This window comes from Ischnura elegans, chromosome 6 (assembly GCF_921293095.1).
Source record: "Ischnura elegans chromosome 6, ioIscEleg1.1, whole genome shotgun sequence".
Classification (NCBI taxonomy): domain Eukaryota; kingdom Metazoa; phylum Arthropoda; class Insecta; order Odonata; family Coenagrionidae; genus Ischnura; species Ischnura elegans.
In genome coordinates, this window is record NC_060251.1 from 11,590,582 (window position 1) to 11,597,734 (window position 7,153).

The 7,153-nt window shown below is 35.8% G+C and overlaps 1 pseudogene; it reads left to right on the top strand.

Moving 5' to 3' along the window:
- Positions 1-1,661: 1,661 nt before the first annotated feature.
- LOC124160742 lies at positions 1,662-6,750 on the top strand (annotated as a pseudogene).
- The last annotated feature ends 403 nt before the right edge of the window (positions 6,751-7,153 follow it).

Sequence of the window (7,153 nt, forward strand, 5' to 3'; positions counted from 1 at the left end):
GTCTCGAAAGGGTTAAACCAGTGTCGATTAGCGAAAACCAAATCTTCCCTTCCCAGTCTAGGCACTAGGTTATTTCACCATCTACCCATTACAGCCAGAATGACCAGTTTTTCTACATTTCAGAGGGTGACTCACAATATCCTTGTCTCTCATCCTTTATATTCAGTCGATGAATTTTTACACATTGTACTGGTGAAAATTTATTTTGATGGAACCTATATAAATTTGACTGTACGTGATTTCTCTTGCATATTTTGTACTACTTATTTCTGACGAGGTCTCAGTATTTCCGAATGTGTATTAATAAAATTATTATTGTTATTATTATTCCTAAATGGTCATTTTCAGTGGGCCACAGCCACGTTGCTTGTCGCTTCTCACTAAGTATTTATGATGCCTTTTTTTTAGTGTGTGCAATTTTTAAATTTCTTTTTTAGCCTTCCCGTGATTTATTTAAAGGCGATGTAAACATTTATACTCATATTTGTAGAATAGACTCAAATTATGTAGGCTGAATATTAAATGTTTAAATCTCCTTGGGAGGTGTTTTTGGCATTGATTGGAAGTATTCTGATTGGCTGTCATAACAAGAGGTTTATTGTGATTGGTAGGCTACGAGATCAAAAATTTGGTGCTAGAAATTTTTCATTTTGAGTACTCATTACGAGGGCTCAGCTTGTCGTTGGAATGAAAAATTAAAGCCACAATAAATTCCAATCAGTCTCAAACACATACATTTCTTATCACTGTGGTTATTTCCGGCACAAATTTGAGGTGAGGGAGAAAATGTGAGAATAGTTCAGGTTTTAATATGCTATGCAGTTTCTTCTGCTAAGGAAATTCAATGTTGATGTTGAAAGCAATAGGAACAATGTGTTGCAGTTATGTGCCATGAATGGGATTTGTAAGCATGCTGTAATTGCATGATGATAACAATGTTTAATGTCCTGTTATTTTTGCAAGTATAACATCGGATATTGTCATACTATACAAAGAAGAGACAAGCAGTTAAGTATTTTCTTATTACTAGGTACATTCGAAATTATTTGTTTATGAGTCTTGATTAATTGTTTAAAATTCTTGATAAGCCTTATTTTAGTAAAAATTCATTCTCATAAAAATATAATAAAAATAATAAGGGTAGGTATGCTTTTAGCAGTTAGCACGTTGCTTCAAACATATGAAAATTTATTTTTATGTTAATGTAAGGTCATTGTGAAAAAAATTTTTCATGTATAAGTACTTATTGATAAATAGGACTTATTCTCACGTGCAACATTCCCATCTCATTTAAATGAAGGAATTTATTTTTCACTTACTTTACCTCATGCAGTATCATGATAATTTTTAAAAAGATTTTGCACTGTGTTACTAAAATAATATATGAACTAGTTTCTTTTACCTTATCCTTTACATTTGCATTGGTCTCAATTTACTGTAGCAGATCATTTTGTTTTTTTAAGATATTCTGCCATATGAAATGAAACATCAAGATTTAATGATGGAACGGTCTCCTTTTTAGGGTAAAAAAATTACGAGAGTGGCGTGTGGATCAGATTACATGTTAGCGTGGAGCACAAGGAAAACTGTTTCTGATGCTGGCCGGCTACCGGATCGTGTACCCCTAGAATACGATCTTTTGAGGGACATCCCAATTCCTATCCTTCGCAATCGCCTTCACCTGTTGCACAATTTCTCTGATCTCTTCTGTCCGAGTGTTGCCATGTTTCCTTTGGGAAGTGATGTGAATCTAGGGGCCTCAATGGATCCTGCAAGTGGACGTGGGAGGAAAAGTGGAGGTGAGGGCAGTGGAGCAAAGACCTCAGAAGATGATCACAAATCTGGAGATACAGAATGGGAAGGACCCCTTCGTGGGAACTTGGATAAACTGCGTGGCATTTTTGTTTCTACTGCAAAGGAAACAACTTTTAGAAAGGTAAAGTCTAGGTGTTTTTATTTTGGCATACTAAAGAATGCCAGGGCTTTTTTGGTGAATATGTATGTTTGCACTTAATAATTATAATAATACTTATTAACTTCATTTGGATAATACATACATGAGTTTTGTCAAGACAATACAGCATAAAATACTAACATGTAATAAAATACGATACAAACGAGCTATACAAACACACACAGCTATCAGTGGGATTGAGGTCATAGGTTAATACACAACACCAGTTAAAAATTAAAAAAATAACTAAAAAATTTATAAATAGCCTGACGGCAAAATCCCGATTATCCAGGCCAATGATGGAGATAGTGGGCACTAATAATCAGGAAACATGGGTAATCCAAATTTTCACTCTTATTTTTAGTAATGTTTAAAATTTATGCAAATCAAACAATTTTTTATTATTTATGCGCAAAGTCTGTTATTTTAGATTGCTTCCCAGGGTCATTGAGAGCTTTCTTCACCCGACCGCAATCTTTTTAGTGGCAATTACCATATTTATCTGAATGTAGTCTCCTCTAAAGTAAAGGTGGGACTATATTCAAACCTTTTTTTTCCCCAAAACTTAACCCTCAAAATTAGTGGGGGGACTATATTCAGAGAAATATGGTATGTAATTGTACTCATATTCCCTGACCTCTATTACCCCAGCAAACTGTTGACTCAGGTGAGTGCTTGGCTACAACTCATTAGGCCGGTGCTTATTTCTTTTAAATAATCGATTTAAGAATTTGTGGTCTCAAAATGTTTAAATGGTGAGAAAACAATTGCCTGCCTGAGGTGCCTAAAAGCAACTTTATCTTGACTATCTCTGATGATTTTGATTGCATTGTGATAAATTTTTGAGCTTCCAACCAAAAGTTTGCTTGTTCATACCCTCATAGCTGTATTACCTCCTAAGGAAGCAGATATTTTTCTACAAGTGCTGAGATATAATCATATATGTTACACAATATTCCTCTTTGTTGTGTGTGGTGTAAATAAATTTTTGTGATTTATATTATGTGAATGTAATTAAACTTTGATATTTCATTCCAGGTGGTGCAAGCAACAATGGTGAGAGACAGGCAGCATGGCCCTGTGATTGAATTGAATAGAATCCAAGTTCAAAGGTCAAGATCAAGTGGAGGATTGGCTTGCCCTATTGGTTTACGCTCAGTTTTTGGTCAAATGGTATCAAAGATGGAGCTCTTGTTCCGCAGAGATGCTCTTCTACTCCCTCATCGTGTGTGGAAAGTAAAATTTGTCGGTATGTATATTCCCAAAAATGAGACTTGATTCTCAACCTTCTTTAATTTTCAATCACATCACATGTTATATTTTTTGATACAGTTAGCCTGTTGGTTAATTTTAATGAAATACATATTAATGACAAGTCATCAGGCTTTCGATATAATATGCTGTGAAACAGTGCTGGAATTTTAAAATCCCTAGTACTAGAAATTATGGGTAAGCAATCATTGGAAGAGTGATAGATGATGATTCCACTGTATTTAGGTCTTGTACAAAATTACATAGAGTTATCGTGGGGAAACATACTAACGTCATTGGTTTATGAAAGTGTAGGGGCCACTGTATCATCAATGGAATAGAAATACATAGTTGCATAAAATGGACAATACTTAAGTGTCTTTTGTTTCCAAGTTTTGGGAACAGAATGTATTATACGATTTTAAATTGATGATTATTTTCTTGGCTGCACTGTATTTACATCACCATTCTGTTAAAACATACACATATAATTATTATGACATTTCATGTGAAGAACCACATTTTAAGTAACATTTTGCCTGTCGTGCCCTCAGGTGAAAGTGTTGATTACTGTGGAGGAGGGTACAGTGAGAGTATAGCAGAAATGTGTGAGGAATTACAAGAAGGAGCCGTTGCACTTCTGGTACCTACTCCCAATGCACGTGGTGACCATGGCTATGCTCCACCCCCAACCTCTGTGAATGCAGCTGCGACTAATGGCAATGCATCATCTATTGGAAGAGATGCTTGTTTCCTTCTCAATGCACAAGCTAATACTCCGTTCCATATGAGAATGTTCAGGTTTTTAGGTATGCTATTAAGGGTATGGTTTCTAAGTTTGGATCTCTGGTGTCTTCTTTTCCCATTGAGAAAAACTGATCTCATTTTTATTGTTCATTACTTTCCCACTAATTTGGGTAAAATGTTTTTTGGAACAATATGTGATAGTTTTTAGTTAAGATATAATAAAATTTTCTGATACTTGATATTATTTTCTTTACTTTTACCATTGCTCATATGGCTATTTGTTATTATCCTTTTAGGAGTCTTAATGGGTGTGGCTATAAGGACTGGAAGCCCATTAAGTCTTAACTTAGCAGAACCTGTGTGAAAGCAATTAGCAGGACTCTCCTTGACGCCTGCAGGCTTATCAGAAGTTGATCGTGATTATGTTCCAGGTAAGGTTAAGCATCATTCATGGTTAATTTGGTTCTGAAGATGGTTAAAATTAGTGAAATGGTACAATGAAAATGTACTTGCAAGTCAAGGTAGATGTAGATATTGTAAATTATGAAACATTTTTACATTTTATTTAGGTTTGACGTGTATTCGTGATATGGATGGCAATGAAGCAGCATTTAGAAGTCTGGTCTTGCCATTCTCAACTCCATCATCCACTGGCCACGAGATTCCTTTGTCTACCCTCCATCGCAGAATCACCCCTAGTCATCGACATGAATATGTCAAGCTTGCTTTGCATTATAGGTCAGTTGTTATTCTGTAAAGTTTGTTCCCTGTTGTATGGCATATATATTTTCCATTTTTATGATGACGGAATATATGAGCTCTAATTTATCAGAAATATAGATAAGAAGTAGCCACCCATAGTCATAATCTCCCTCATTTTTCTTACCAGACTCACATGATATCTAATTTCTCTTGTTGTCTTTCTTTCGATCTTTCCCGACTCAACATTATTCAGACCATGAATTTGATGAGCAAGTTGCAGCTGTTAGGGAAGGCATGGTACGAGTTGTACCAGTGCCTCTGTTATCCTTATTTAGTGGCTATGAATTGGAGACTATTGTCTGCGGCTCTCCAGACATACCTTTGAGTCCTCTGAATAAAAGTGGTAAAAGTTGATCAGAAACATTTGGAAAATAATTAGGCTTTTAAAAACATTAATTTTCCAAATTCTGGGAGAAGTTTGTTGCAATGAATGCCAATATGGAGGAAGTTAGGTGGCTCATTGTGGCTTTCTGTCTCAGGAGTTGATGTGCCTTGTGAATTGCCTCTCTCATAATTTAAAACAGTGTAAAAAGTTAAAACGAAATCATGTAGTATTGATTGTCAAAGTAGTTTCCTAAGTGTTGTGAGAATTCAATGATTCTGTGAGGAAGTATGAAATCTGATCACCATAACTCTTGTTTTAAATGGTTATGTCTTGTTGTGCTTCATTTTTGCGCTCGTATTTCATGGATATAAGGATAGGTATTAAAATTTCAGTAAATGATGAAAACTTCGGGCCTGACAATGAATCGTTAGATAAAATTTTACTGTAGGAGATGCTTAATGGGATTGTAGCTAAAGTTTTGATACTTTTATAGGTGTTGACGGTAATGCACCTCTTGTCCAGTGGTTCTGGGATGTGATGGAGGAGTTCACTAATCAAGAGCGATCATTATTTCTTCGCTTTGTTTGGGGAAGGACTCGACTTCCAAGGACTATTGCTGACTTCAGAGGAAGATACTTCGTATTGCAGGTTTGTACACCTATCTTTGTTAGTATCTGAGAAGTAAAGAGTGTCCCAATATTTTCACCATTGCTGAGTAAACATTAATTTGTATGATGATCATATGGTTAATATTTATTCTACACAGGTTTTGGATAAATACAACCCACCAGATCACTTCTTGCCTGAAAGTTACACATGCTTCTTTCTTCTTAAGATGCCAAGGTATTCTTGTAAGGTAAGCTTTCAATGTGCCCATAAATTTTTCAAAGCTCATTCCTTTGTTAAAATTTAATTTTTGTTTATGATTTAAATTTTTTGCAACTTTGTTATCAATATTTCAATGGACTCTAATTGGATACTTAATATTGTGCCCTTGCCTTTATTCTAGTGTGTTTAATTAAATTCAGTGGCGTGCATATTTGCCCTATTATCTTATTATCTAAATTACAGCATGTACATGATTATCAATCTGTATTGAGTTCATTCTTTATTGTTGATTTTTTGCAGACTGTTCTCCGTGAAAAACTTAAGTATGCAATCCACTTCTGCAAGTCCATTGACACGGATGAGTATGCTCGGTTAGCAATGACATCAAGTACGGTATCCACCACAGTTCCTCTTGGAGTTGGTGGTGGCAGTGGACTTCCTCCAGGCAGTGGTGCTGGAGTTGATGGTTGTGGCAGCAGTGGGATACGCAAGGTGGTCATGGATTGGATGACACCACCACCACTTCGAGTGATAGTGAGGAAGGTGGTGCTGTTGGAGGTGGCCAGCACATAGGCCGTCAGGGAGGGGGAGATGCGGGTGGCTGTAGTGACAACAATCCGCATAGAATAGTTGACATTGAAAGGGATAATGATGACCTATATAGCAACCAATGTGAGGGCATTCGAATGTGTTATTTGTAATCTGCTTGAGATAAACTGGAGAAAATTTCTGTGATGAAGTTGGCACATTGCTAGGGAAATTTTAGCCACTGAAATGGAAATAATGGTTCCTTAAGGTAGGTGGTGCACTATTGGCCGTTTGAGTTGATTTTTTTCTTCCTCTTCTAGTCAGTTGTTCATTTGAACTATTCACTTAGCAATAGCCTAAGTCAATGAAAGATTCGGTGGAATGGTACTTCAGGTTATTTATTTCAAAAAGGCTTTTATTTATTTGAATGATGTGAATTGCTTTTGTATAGTACTACTGTTTTATCATGAGTACAATGTATTTGCCTTTTGTATTTTTATTTTAATGAAGAGTTCATCAAATTGTTTTTTCCTAAATAAACCATGCTTAAATGCAGAATATGTATGTGATTTACAAAAGTAAGATCCCTAGCAATATCCTCACACTATGCTGTGAACTTCTGATCGCTCTTGCCTATAATTTCTACGATCGGGACAAAATTTGTGGAACTTTGTTAGGATATTGCATAACTGTTTACAGTGGAACCTCGATCTGTCGTTTTTGAGGGGGATGGATGAAAGAAACGATGAATGCGGGAA